The sequence below is a fragment of the Chenopodium quinoa genome, unplaced genomic scaffold (genome assembly GCF_001683475.1).
Source record: "Chenopodium quinoa cultivar QQ74 unplaced genomic scaffold, ASM168347v1, whole genome shotgun sequence".
Classification (NCBI taxonomy): Eukaryota; Viridiplantae; Streptophyta; class Magnoliopsida; order Caryophyllales; family Amaranthaceae; genus Chenopodium; species Chenopodium quinoa.
In genome coordinates, this window is record NW_018743283.1 from 954,834 (window position 1) to 970,302 (window position 15,469).

A 15,469-nucleotide genomic window follows, 5' to 3' on the forward strand; every position below is an offset into this window, starting at 1 on the left:
GCCAGGAGCGTTCGATTGGGTAGATGGAGCGTGAATCCCCAGAGGGTTATGGCCATATGTAGAGCACATATGGATTTAAAAAAAAAAAGGGAAAAACTCAATCAGGAAGTAAAATCGAGCAAACAGTACTAGAAAACTAGTCGAAACAAGAAGGTAGACTTCTGGCTCGGTATTGGAAGAATTCGGCGTGAGAAAATAGCGTTTGTCGCTAGACGCTGGCACTTTCGCCAGATGACAAGACTGTCGCCAGGCGACAGCACCATCGTTTGGCGCTGACGATGTTTTTTCAGTGCTAATTCCTACATGCCTCGACAACTTTCTATTCTTGAATTTTCCAGTTTTTTTTCGTAGCATTATTTCGATTTTAATTGTGAAAGATATTTCCCTAGATTCCTACGTGTAAAAATCCTATGTTTTTGATGCATTACGGCTGGTCTTTCAAATGAGAACCTTTTTATGCTTATGCCAATAATGTCAATCAAAATTACGCACATGAAATACTTAGAACTTTTCGAGTTTCATCCACTCATTCTAAATCATTGCCAAAATAAATTTTAGGAATTAAAATAGAAATCCTCCCAGTGTAGTCGCCAAAAACTGTAGGGAATATTTCAAGAATCCCACACTTGAGCCCCACTGTGATCATACACTTAAGCATGGTGGCGTCCAAAGGGAAGGAAACTAGAGCAAAAGAGTCGCCAACAAGTTTTAGGAACATGTAAACCATTCATAGGGTGAAGGTTACACCCCTTAACGATCCAATAGATCGTTAACTCTTATAGGTCTGGAACCATGACTGGAAGTTCGGGGATAAAGGTACAAATCCAACCTAAAAGAGATTGAACTTTCCCTAAAAAATAGGCCTCTACTTTATTCTTCTCGTATTCATGTGCGCTTTCTGACTAACATACAATCAATAGGTTAACCCTAAACCTGTTTAATCTATGTTGGTTGAATTTTAATGCACAAACAAATCTATTATTGGCGTTCGCTTGAATTATAATCATATTAGCCTAACAAGATTATTAATTATCTTATTAAGCGTGATTACAAGTACAAATTCACTTTAAACATGCCTAAAAGGCGTGATCATGCAATAACAATAATAATAAACATCAAGCAACATAATAATAATCATCATCGTAACAAACATGTTAAATTTTAATAATAATAGCAAGATCCTAGGCATGATACCAACAAGATTAATAACAAACCCTAGCATGTTACTAAACAATAAAGATCAATTATCCCTAACATGACACTAACATGATATCAGGAAAGAAACAAGAAGCATCATAATAATATACATGATATTAGAAATTTTAGTTATTACCCTAAACATGATACTAGGAACATCAAAACACCCTAACATGATACTAGGAATCAACAATAATTTAAGCATGATTTCTATATCAAAAGATCAATAAAACAATTAAAGTACTTACTTCGATGCCTCATACCTCTTTCTAATAACAAAATAGACACGTTAGTAACTTCAAGGAAAAATATTAAACAAACAATTAAATTAAATAATTGAAATAGGGATTTGGGACCAAACCCTCAAAAATATCAAACCTTTCACGTCTAGGGCGAAGACAACTTCGAACTTGGCTATGTGTTTCTAGATCTAATGAGTGAGGAATTTTGAGAGAGGGAAGGTTTAGAAAAAGAATAAGAGAGAATAAGCTTATAGCTTTTAGAGAGAGAGAGACGATGGTTAATGATTGTGAATCTGAATAAAAACATAGAGATACGACCCCTATTTATAGGAAAAATAGCACGGGATCAAAGAAAGTCATATTCGGAATAAAATACCTCTTGTTTCCAACGAAAGGAGTCAGCTCCAGACGACAACTACAGCGCCAGGCGACAGTTGTCAGCGCCAGGCAACGACTCTATCGTCTCGCGCTGATTCACAAGTACAACGCGCTTTTACACGCAAAATCATCTTTTAAACCGGTTACAGGTAATTCTGCGTCTAAGCAGATTAAAAATCAGATTTAATATATTTTATTCAAAATAAAACATCTTTAAAATATAATTATCAATCCTAATCTTGTTAGATTTAAAAAGAACCTTCTAAATATTCCTAGGAGATTAAAATCAATCCTAATCACTTTAAGAATAATAATTAAAAGGTCATCCTCTAGATCATTAGGCCACATGTAAAACATGGGCCTAATTTAATTTAATCAATATCTTCCTCATTATTCATCGGAATTGAGCTTATAATATATCATTGGAAAGCTCTTTTCGAGCACAATCCAACTACACTATTATTGGACCCTTATCATGGACCAAACCAAATTGGACTGGCTATTTTTCATAAAATAGAAGTAAGAAAAGAAATATTTTTTGAAAACAGAAAGAGAAATATTTCAATAAAACATCCTCATCACTAGACTCTTCACACTTTCACCTCGTTCGATAATCGAATGACATGAAAGGTATTCATCACTGGGTTTGGTTTTGGGGAGACACATTTGGGTGTCTACACAGTCAAACTCGGATTTCGAGAAACACTTCTGGACCTAATAAGGATGACGAATAATCTTACCTTATAGTTTATGAAGAGACATTAAGTGACATAGGAAATAGGCTATATACAAAAACTGTACTTGTCCGGAAGGACAAGTGGGAGATTGATAGGAATGGTGTTCTTCGAACAAGTGTATTATTTCGATAGAGGGTTTCGGAATTATTAGAAAGCTGATTATTCAGTAAGGTCAAGTGATCGGAATGCCTAGTTGGAGGCCAATTCCAATCAGTATTATTAATCTTTAATTAATATTCCAGCTTAATCTTGACTGAACTCTTCGGGTCACACCCAAACAATTAACGATCTGACACGAAAAATTAATTCGGAAAGAATTAATGAGTCACTCGAGTATTAAAGATTTAGACGTCGAAAATCGAGCCAGGAGCGTCGAAACCGAGCGTCGCAAGTCAAGTCGGATTAATAAAAGACGACCAAGCTGTGCTAGCATGCAGGAGCAGCAGCAGCACCAAGCTAGCAGCGAGCTAGTGTGCTAGCACTGCTAGCAGTGTGTGGCATGTAGTTCCCTCGGCCAGCAGCCCACAAGTATGTGTGGCGTGCTGTGTTAAGGCAGCAACAGTGCCGCACATGCGTGCGCCCAGCAACAGGCCTAGCCGCACGCACCAAGTGCCAGGAAGGATGCTTGGGTGTCAAGTCATGGCCTGCCACATGGCAGCCATTCATTGGAGCCGAGAGATGTGAGAGGTGTTTCTTGGGAGCCTTGGGGATCAAGTTTTGGTCCCCCTCTCCCCTTTGGTCCTTACCTAACCTCTCACTCTTAGAATGCCACTTGTTGATTTATTAGTTGCTTGCTATTTTCTTTTATTTTTGATTTAAAAACAAAAGGGAAAATTGATTTTACCAACCCTCCCGCATTGATGGGAGAGTGGAATTCTCTCATGATATTCTCTATAAATACCCACGTTGGGATTTGGAGAAAGTCACTTGAGTAGGAACTTAATAAGGCATCTCCACTTGAGAGAAAACCTTTAAATTTATATAATATTCAAGCAGTGTTTTGGTCCGACTTGGCTAAACTCCAAGTAAGAGACCGGTCGGGGTCGAGTTGCGGGTGGATACTGTGGGAGGTCTCTACGCTTGCAAGACTTGGCTTTGAAGTAAAAGCTCCGAGTAAGAGCGAAGCGCTCGGAAAGGGTAAGATCGTCTTTTCTCTCTTTATTGTTATTTATGTCGTTTTAGTTATATTAATTATGAGCGCGTCATGGGGTCGGGTTTTGTTCCATGGTGAGTTGGACTCATCGAAACCCAACACAATAGGAGATAGATATGTCAAGCATGACATAAAATACTAAGAAAAAAAGTTGGTACAAAAATAATTAGATCGATTTGTTGATCTATAACTAGAAGAATTTGAAGTTTAATTGATATAACATGTGATTAGGGGTGTTCATAAATCGGTTCGAACCGAAAAATGAACTAGACCACCCTGGACTGAACCCGGACTAGACCGGACCGAATTATTCGGTCCAGTCTTTGGGTCTTGAAATTCATTTTTCCACTTTTCATTCAAGTCCAGTCCAAAACCCTATAAAAATCAGTCTTGGACCGAACCGATTTTTTTATTAAAAATATGCATGAAACCTTAAATAATGGTTAAAATTATACTTAATAAGCTTAGAAAACTATAACTTTATAAGTTTTTTTGTACTAAACATACAAAAAAAAAACGTGAAAATGACGTTAAAATATAGTTTTCCTTTACTTTTTTTGGGTTTTCCATAACTTTATAAAAAATTTAGTATTCTATTTTAAAAAATTCATAAATCGGTCCAAAGCGGTTCGGTCCGAGTTCGATCTGAGCTTAATCGGTCCGGTCTTCGGTTCTTAAAATTCTAATTTTCCGTCTTTGGTCCAATGCGAGTCATCCGGTTCGGTCTTGGACTGATGAACAACCCTACATGTGATAACAAATAAATCGTGACGCAAAACGTTACAAAATATTTGATAGAAAAACATAGGATTGATTCAATTATCTATTTCAAAATAAAGTATATTTTGATTAATGTACCATGTGATATAAAAAAATGACATAATTATTACAAATGAAGTTGATAGGATTGGAGAACAAAAAAAGGAAATTCTCATTGGTACAATATTATCTTTTTATCTTCCCTAATTAGCGGTTTTTGGTCATTTTAGTCATGGTTGGAAAAAAAACTATGCTACATGTTTACCAATGGAAAGACACAAAGTTAATACTATACGAATAATGGGAAAAGTGAAGTCTAGATCGATACGAATGGAAATATCCTAAAAAAATTGCCTTAATCCATTGAGTTATCACTAGAAGTGAGTACTTGGATACTGACGTAAATCAATCATAGTAATTATCAAGAAAAACATGCATGAAATAGTAAAACAACAAACTTTTCGTGCCCTTCAAATGAAATTCACCAATACACCAACTAACATAGATTAAATCAAATGCGTTGTTTGGTTGCACAAAAAAAGTGAGGAATTGAAAATTCATGTGAATTGAGAAAAAAAAAGGGGTTTATTTGGTTGGCCATAAAAATTGATGGCTATTTCAATTTCCCATATAACATGAAATTTTTATATACACCTGGGTGCACTGTATACCCAATTAACCAAAGGTTAGTTTTTGCTCTTCATTTGATGATTAAATGAAAAACAAATCATCAAAATGAGAACAAATACTCATGAGTGTACAGTGCATCCGGGTGTATATAACAACTTCTCCATAAAACATGGGAATTAAATTACCAAGCCCGCCCTTGGTAACTCATAATTCGCATAATTTGTAGATGTCTTCATAACAACCAAACAAGTTTAGCTATTTCCTAGAAAATTTGATGTAGGAATTTAATTCCAATGAAATGCAAATGCTTATTGGAATTTATTAATTTCTATGTGAAGCAAACAAAAATCCTATGTAGAATTATGCTAATCATATGCCCAAATTACAAAAAATCATTCGCCTTATATTATTTCACGCTAATCTATATCGGCTCAAGGTCTTTGTTAGTTAGACGAACACTACAAGAGGGGGGGGGGGGTGAATTGTATGTGAGTTCCTAATGACTATTTTTCGCAGAATATAAAACAACATTAAAGGAACTAGTAGTGCACACAATATTTTACGAGGAAACCTTTCGGGGCCCAGCTGGAAGTAAAACCTCGACCCTTCTAAGATATTTCTAAAAAAAAAAACCAATTCACTATAATAAGGCAAACTTCACAAGTTACAAATCTATTATAATCAGACCTTTTACTCACAAGTTCCAAAATGAACTTGCTGCACAGTAGGACTCTATCCTACCTAGTCTATGTTCTCGACTTAGACTCACTCGTACTTCCTAAGTACAAATATCACTATTGTATGCAAAGACTTAATATAATCACACACCCAAGATCCCAACCTATTACAAAGTAAAGACTTATTATATGAGAGGCAAGCAATGAATGAAATCCGAAAGTACTATGACAAAGGTAAAGGCTTGGCAAACTTACACAATTAAGCACTCTTAGAGATTCTTCACGCATAAAACTCACAAAAATGTATTTTCAGATTTCTACTATACAAGTCTAGCTTGTATAGAAAGTAGGGTTTTAAAAGATAAACATGTAAATTTTTCCTTAATCTAAAAACACGGTTTTAAGTAAATCTTTGAAGAAAATCTTTTAGGAAAATTTAATAAAGATAAATTATCTTAAAGAATAAAATCCTTTGAGATAATCAGTTTTTTTAAGAAATAAATCTTTTTCCAATGAAAATCCTTTCTAAAAATTTATGTTTTTGATTTTCCAAATCTAATACGCTTGCCAAGATTTTGTCATACATTCTAATAAATTTCATGCATAACCTACTTAACATATTTACAACAATTTCTAAAGAAGAAACATTATTTAATCTAAATTTCTGCACCAATACTTTAATCACGTAGGATACTTGGGCTTCACGCAGTCCAGGACTAAGTTCCCGCTGTCAATATTCTTCCAGTCTTAAACTGGAACTTCGCTGACCAAGTTTTTCAGAACTTGCTGTCTTTGTCGCAAACCAAGTCACTTTCATGCCTTGTTGTCTTCAGGTTCATGTAAAGGAACTTTATTAGTTCCTGTGAGGGAACTCTTCTTCTTTCTATCTTTACTTTCCTTGAGCTTTCTAGAATATCTTGATAAACAAAGTTACTCTTCTACTTCCAAAGTCAACTTCACCTGTCTAGATCACAACACTTAGAAAACTCTTATTAGATTCAAAGTTTTCTTAATTTAAATTCATCATCATCAAAACCTTCAAGGTTCAACAATTTCCCCCATTTTGATGATGACAAAATTTAGCAAACTTCGATATAAAGTTAAGCTATGTAAGAAGAAAATATTTTTGTACTTTAAGTTTTCTACGTTTTTTTGTTTTTATATTAAAAAAACATAAGCAAAGGTAAACAAAACTAAGTATCAACAAAAAAAAAAATAGAAACAGAATAAAAACAGAACACAATTAATAGGAAAGAAAGCAAACAAAACATAAACACATAAACTAACAAAAACTATAGTAACACGGAAGCATCAGAGAAAGTTTCTGATACTTTATTAATTGGAACCCTAAACAACTTTGTAGACACCTAAAAATGTCTCCCAAAAACCAAACCCGATGATGAACACCTTTCACCGCCATTATCGGTTGGGTTGAGTATTTAATATTTGGAGTGCTTAAATCCATGTTCTATCCAATACATTTCATAAACCAATCCATTTCCTAGCTCATTTCCCTAAACCATAACTTGTTATCCACTTTTCGTGTCCACATCGCAAAACCGAGAGAAACTGATTTTGTAGTCTTATAATTTTGATCCAATTATTATTTGGTTGGATAGGCCTTGAAATACTCTTTCCAACCATATATCATAAGCTCAATTCCGAGTTATAACGAAAAAGATATGAGCAAAACACTAAACTCGGCCCAAAACCAACACGCTTGCACTAAAACGGCCATATTTTAAAATCTAAAAATTATGACCTGATTACAATTGGGTTGGAAAGTAGACTTGATAAGATTTCCAATGGCATGTTATATGTCTTATTCCAAGTTACGGATCAAAAGTTATGATGATTTTAAAAAACGGGTAAAAAACTGGAATTACCGCGCACAATATAAAAGCACCGTGTCATGGCGCCTGATGACGTGGCACGGTGCCTGGTGCCGTGACATGGTATTTTAAATCAAAGCTTTTTCACATGAAAATCCACCGTTGCACGGTATCTGATGCCGTGGCACGGTACCTGCTGCCGTGACACGGTATTTCTCACCGTGTCACGGTGCTTTTTCCGTGTAATTTTCGCGTTTTCCCATAATGTGACACAGTGTACAATACCGTGCCATAGTGGACACTTCTGTGTCACGGTATGTGTGCCGTGTCACGGAATTTTCTCGTGTCTTTTTCGCGTAAACCTTCACGCGTTCACTTCCCGTAGGTCAAATATGTCCCGCTTCGCACCAATTTTCCTCGCGTCACGGGGTTTTCCCCCATCTGACGGTGCCTAGCACCGTGTCACGGTGTTCTCTGCTGTATCGCGGTGTTAATTTTTAGGTTTTTATCATTTTAGGGTTCCGTGTGTTTCCTCTGCTCATTTTCCCTATAAATAGGACCCCCCTTTCTGCAGTTCGGGGCATCAAATCATACTCTCTTCCTCTCTTTTACACCAAAAAATCATTCTATTCTCTCTCTCCCATATTCTAAGCCTTAAACCTATATTCCTAATTACACCATTCTTCCCTTAAGCACTCCAAGGAGTCCATACTTAACCCGAGGTTTCGTCCTTAAACCAAGGCGTGAAAGGTAAAAATAACTGAGGGTTTGAACCAAATCAAATCTACATTTATTTAATTTAATTTTCATTTGATTTATATTTTTTTTTATATTGAAGTTACTAACAATTTATTCATGATGTAGCAATTTTAAGGAACACGCGGAATGTGAGTAATTAATTAATTTAATTACTCTTATTTTATTTTAATATTTCTAACATCATGATTAGGTTATTTTATATTTGATTTGACTAACGCTATTATTGTTAAATTGCTTCCAATATTAATATTTATTCTTCTATTATAATTATGATCACCATATTGCATGTTTAAAGGGAATATGTAATTGAAAATCACGACTAATAAGATAATTTGGACAACCGGTTTAGGTTCCTTTTTAATCTTGTTGTTTAATAAAGTGATCACAATATTTTAGAATTATATGTTGCGTTAATATTCAACCAATTTAGCATAATAATAGTTTGGAGCAAATTGAATCTTTATTTGTATGCCTTTGAGATCGCATGAATCACTTTTAACTATAAGAATCGAGTAGAAGCCAATACGGGCGAATGTGACTCCATGACTCACTTCGCCGCATCATCCCCGATATTCCGAACCATATGGATTTAGTAATCTCATGGATTATGAATGGGGTGTAACTTTCACGGGTCAATTGTTGTTGCCTATCGTTGTCCCTTATTCGTGGTTGCCTTATATAATCCGTGAACGGTTTACAAGTTCCTTAAAAAATTGTTAGTGGCTCCCTACTTTCCTTGTCCCTAATCGTATTATGTCAATTCCCACTTCCTATGAGTGCCAAGCATATTCACAACATGATTTAACATAGGCGCACTTCGAGCGACGCCTACAAACTTCAACCTTCAAGTTTGCTTCTTCTTTTCCCCCTTCTAGCATTATCAAAAAGTTCTGCATTTCAAGTGTATTTTGCTACCAGCCACAACCCCACAAGCAATTCATCGAGTGTGGGAAACTGAAGGCAGCGCTACCAAACCCCTGTCAGTTAAGTTCCACTTGCATACATATGTTTTCATAACACACAACACACACAAGTATAAGCTAAGTTCCAAATATTCAATTAAAAAAAATATAATCCTGCTTATCCCATTACAAACCAAAGTATTTTCAAAAGTAACCAAAAACAGAACATGTTCATGACTTAAATAGCAGAAAAGAAAATTTAGGCTAGGCTAGGCTGAGGATAGGCTAAAGATAGGTTGATAGGGTTCAAACTGGTCAACTCTTGAGGAACTCCAGTATCTTCATGTTATCTTCCTTCTGATGCTCAATACTGGCCTCCAGTTTTTCTTCCAGTTCCTAAATAATCTTATGGAACTCGGCCTTCTGTTCCTTGAGACTCTTCTCCAGGCCTTGTACTCTTCTTTCCAGCATTTGAATTGTGCCCATAGCCTTTTTAAGCTGTTTCTCTACAACCTTAGCCCTGTCAGTCAACTCAAAGACTTGGCCTTCAAGTACATTATTTTCAGCATCCAGTTCCAAAGGCTCCTCCAGGCTGGTCTTGGGAAGTGTGCTTGCTAGCAAACAACCTTCTGCTTTTCCTTACCTGTTCTCCAGAAGCAGGTGCTTCCTTCCTCTTGCCACCAGCAGATGCCCTTTTTTCCTTCTTTTCTTCAACCCTCTGAATATTTCCTCCTACAACTTCTAGGCTAAGACCCAGCAAGGTTTCCTCACATATCACATTCTCTAGCTTCTCATCTAGAGCTTTATAATTTCCTTTCAACACCACTCCAAGAGAGTCAAAAATAGTGGACAAGATTGCTCCATAGCCCACTTTGTTCTTGCTAGGAACACAGTGAGCCAAGTGTTGATACATGAGTGATGGAAAACTGATTTTAATCTTTCTACTCAAATAGAATATAACAGCCATGTCCATTAAGCAAGCTTAACCTTTCTTTTGAGTTCTAGGCAGGATGGTTTTATTTACCAAATCAAACAGCAGTTTGTTTAGGGGTATCCGATTGTTGTGACTCATTATGTTTTTCCCCCTCTTTTCTCCCAAAGACTCAACAATATCAGCACCCAAAAATTTTCCAATCTTCACTGTTGATTTTCCCTTAATGTATGTTTCATAACCCTCTTTTGGCACTTTTAGAATTTTACCTAGGGTTTCCACTACAAGAAAAATGTCTTTTCGTAGAGATTATTTCGTAGTGATTGTACATTCGCTACAATATGCAAGTCTATTTGTGAATTAATTAAGGAAGTCGTATCATTTTACAATCGCCATGGTTTTCCCATATAAAATCAGTACGAAAAACATAATAATACATATCAACACTATTTTTACACATTTATATAATTTTGAGAAACCGTATCATTTACAATCGCCACTAAATCCTAAAAATCGATACGAAAAGCCTTTTCAACACTAGATGTATAAATATTATTTGACAAAGAATACATAAAATATGTCATAGCTTATTGGTGAAACATTTAATATAAGAGTTTGAGGTTGCATGTTCGATTCTTGTAAAGATCATACGCATGTTTTTTTTTTGAAGAAAATGAGTTAAACATTTATAGCGATTGTAATCGCTACAATAATCACAACGATTGGATGTAGTTTTTCGTATCGATTATTGAGGCCAACCCCGGCGATATTGAAAACCACTACTAAAGGCTAAGGTAACGGGGGATATTGTATCGGATGACCATTCGTTGGGAAAGCTTTTTGTTGCAATTACAATCAGTACTAAAGGTTAAAATAATCGCTACGAAAAGGTTATTTTCTAGTAGTGTTCTACATCAAACTCAATTTTTATTTCATTCACTCCACTAGAAATTACCCCTTGTTTTTACTTCAAAATTTTGACAAAACTCAGTCATAGGTACAGGATACATGCAATTGTTCGAAGCCCTAGAAAGCAAAAACTCCAATTCCTAAAACTTGATTAAATCCAGAAATTCCAGAAACCTGGCCTTCCTACACCAAGATAAATCAATTCTATGTCCTACAACATACCTTCCAGCCTGATCCTCAAGCTTTGATTGATCAGTTATGATGTCTTCTTCAATTTGATCATCTTCTCCCCCAAACTCTGTAATTCCAGCCGCAAAATCTTCGACCTCCTTGATGTGGTGTTCAACAGTCTTTTCACTCTTTTTCCTTTCTTTCCACTCCTTCAACTTCGCAAAGATATCTACAGTTTCCTCTTCCTTCTCACTTAATTTCTTCTCCTTAGGGTTTCTGGTTGAAGTACAGGAGGTATAAGCAGTTTCAGTTGGGGTTTTAGTTGGGATTTTCTCGTTTTCTTTGTACGAAACCACGACTAAGGGTGAAGTAATTTCTAGTTCTGACCTTAATTCGTGTTGGGAGTTGTCTGAGGAATTGAATGAAGTGATGATAACCATGTCTTGACGTTTAAAGTTTATGTGGAAGCTTCAATTATGTTTTACAGTGAGGGTGAATTGATTTGACAGTGGAGTAATTTTGGGTGGGTGAAAGATGCCTTTTATATTAATTGAAGAGGTGTCAAATAAATGAAGAGTTAAGTGCCGTTTGGTCATTAATTGAACAAGTTCAATTTATTTCAAAATTTAAACAGTATTCTGTAATTTAAAAACTTTCCAAAATTCGTTTTCTTTCCAAATTCAATTTATTTTCAAAATCACATTAATTTGAACAAGGAAAACACGTATTTGGAACACACTATATACACGTATTTTCAAAATCACATTAATTTGAACATTACTAATTACATACATATTTGGGTGTTTGTGAACTAACCTCTAGGACTTCACCAACGGTGACACTTCAGCTATGTTTAGCGCACCATAATTGTGCTGGCAGCCTTTTAGCTTTAATTTGCATTATTTTTTATTTTGCCATGTCTTAGAACTTTATAAGCAATCAAGTCAGCTTGATCATCCCAAGTTCCAATCTCAATTTCTAATATCTTTCTTTGTTCAAGGGCATTGTTAGAATATCTGCAATTTGATTTTCTATAGGACAAAATTCTAACTTAATGTGCCCTTGCTCCACATTATCTTTTAGGAAATGATGCCTAATGTGGATATGTTTGACCTTTTAATGTTGAACTGGATATTTAGAAATATAGATAGCACTTGTATTATCACAATAAATAGGAACACACTTGAAAATAATACCAAGATCTCTAACCTGTTGTTTTATCTAAAGCATTTGAGAGCAATAAGCTGCTGCTGCTACATACTCAGCTTTAGCAGTGGACAAGGCTACTGTGTTTTGCTTCTTGGAACCCCAAGAAACTAAACAGGGTCCTAAAAATTGTGCCATACCTGATGTGCTTTTTCAATTGACCAAGTCACCTGCATAGTCAGCGTCAGTAAAACCATTTAAATCAAATGAGTCACTTCTAGGATAGAAGAGACCTAAATCATCTGTGCCTTTTAAGTAACGAAGGATTCTCTTCACTGCTTTAAGGTGAGACTCCTTTGGATTAGCTTGGAACCTGGCGCATAAACCTACACTAAAAGATATGTCAGGTCTACTTGAATTTAGGTAAAGCAGAGAACCTATCATACCTCGATACATAGTTTAGTCTATGTAAGTTCAAGACGGATCCTCATCCAGTATTGTAGCTATTCCCATAGGAGTTTTATTCAGTTTTGCAATTTCAAGCTTGTATTTCTTCACCATTTCCTTAATGAACTTTTGTTGATGGATCATAATACCTTCCTCAGTTTGCTTAATTTGCAAACCAAAGAAGTTGAGTACTCCCATCATGCTCATTTCAAATTCTCCGCTCATAAGGTCAGCAAAATACTTGCACAAAGAGTCGTTAGTTTCACCAAAGATTATATCATCAACATAAATTTTTACAACTAGAATGTCACGTCCATTTGATTTTAAAAACAAAGTGTTATCAATTTTACCACGTTTAAAACCATTTTCTAATAGGAACTTAGACAATCTTTCATACCATGCTCTAGGAGCTTGCTTAAGTCCATATATGGATTTATCAAGCTTGTAAACATGGTTTGGGAATTTTGGATTTTCAAATCCATGGGGTTGTTCCACATAGACACCTTCTTTTAATAAACCATTAAGGCACATTTAACGTCCATTTGATACAACCTAAATTCCATATAAGCAGCAAAAGTAATAAGTAAGCGAATAGCCTCTAACCTGGCTACTGGAGCAAATGTGTCCTCATAGTCTATCCCCTCCTATTGATTGAAACCTTATACAACCAGTCTTGCTTTATTTCTGAAAATAATACCATGCTCTTCTAGCTTGTTCCTGAATACCCATTTTAGACCAATTGTCTTTTGGTCACTTGCTATAGGTTCCAGATGCCAAACCTTATTTCTTTTAAATTCATTTAGCTCAGCTTGCATAGAATTAATCCACTCAGCATCAATTAAAGCTTCAACATAGTTCTTAGGCTCCATGGAAGAGAGAAATTCGTAAAATGCACAGAAGTTTCTAAGTTGAGATCAAGTCTGAGTTCCTTTTGTAATATCACTCATGATTGCATCTACAGGATGTGATTTATGATGTTTTCAGGACTTAGGAGCGAAGTCCTTGATTGGATACAACCTTTCTTGATTGTTGTTGACTAGGACTTCAATTGGAACTATATCTTGTGATCCAGCTTGAACTTCTTCTAGAACTTCAAGTTGCTCTTGATCTAAATTTTATGTAGAAGTTCCTTATGCATCTTCCTTATTTTCCTCTACATTTTCTTTATTGTTTTACTCACTTTTATTTTCCTTATGCTGCTTCTCCAATGATGTAACTTCTTCATCTTTATCATCCATCCAATCTCGAAGTCATCATCATCATTCTGTACATCAGATAAGTTTTCAGTTTCATAAAAAATTACATTTACAGATTCTTCAACACACATTGTTCTCTTATTATAAACTCTATATGCTTTACTATTTGAGGAATATCTTTGGAATACAGCCTCATCACTTCGTTCATCAAACTTTCCCAAGTTCCTTTTACCATTTTTATGAACGAAACATTTACAACCAAAAGATCTAAAGTAAGAAATATTAGGATTTCTCCCTTTAATCAGTTCATAGGGAGTTTTGTTAGAGATGGCTCTAACAAATACTCTATTTAGAATATAGCATCCTGTGTTTACTACTTCTGCCCATAAGTTCCTAGGCAGTCTACTTGAGATCAGCATAGTCCTAGCCAGGTCTTCAAGGCTTCTATTCTTACGTTCCACCACACAATTTTGTTTTGGAGTTCTTGGGCAGAGAAATTGTGATCCATTCCATTTTTAGTGCAGAATTCATCAAACTTGGAGTTTTCAAATTCTGTTCCATGATCTGATCTTAGATGTATCAATGTATTACCTGTGTTTCTCTGTTCTTTCTTCACAAATGCAACAAACTCATCAAAAGTCTCATCTTTACTTACAAGAACTAATACCCAAGTATACCTTGAATAATCATCAACTATAACCATAACATATTTCTTACCACGACTTCTACTTTGGAATTCTCATTGGACCACAGAGATCCATATGTATGAGTTCCAAAGGTCTTTTGGTGCTTACTATCTTTTTAGATTTGAAGGAACTTTGAGTCTGTTTACCTCAAGCATAGGCATCATAAACTTTGTCATATAGGAACTTATTGCAAGGAATTCCTTCCACTAATTCCTTTGATCTAAGCTTATTAATCAAAGTAAAACTTGCATAACCAAATATTTTATGCCATAGTAAAGGATCATCCTTAATAACATTGAGACATGTTAAACTGCTCTTAGGAACTTCGTTGAGATCCACAATGTATGTGTTCCCTTTGCGAGTTCCTTCTAAAATTATGTTCCCATTGTTATTGCGGATGATTTTACATTTATTAGAAGTAAAGCTAACAGAGTTACCTTTGTCACAAAATTGTGAAATACTTAACAAGTTGTGTTTAAGACCCTCGACCAACAATACATTATCAATAGCATGGGAAACTTGACCTTCCTACCTTACCAATAGCAACAATGTCACCTTTCATATTATCACCGAGGTCATAGTTCCACTGTAGTAGGAATTCGGTGATAGAAATCGTGATTTGTCTCCATTCATGTGATTAGAACAACCACTTTCGAGGTACCAAGTGTTGCTCCCCCTAACTGGAACCTGCATGAAAAATCAAGCGTTAGAGTCAGG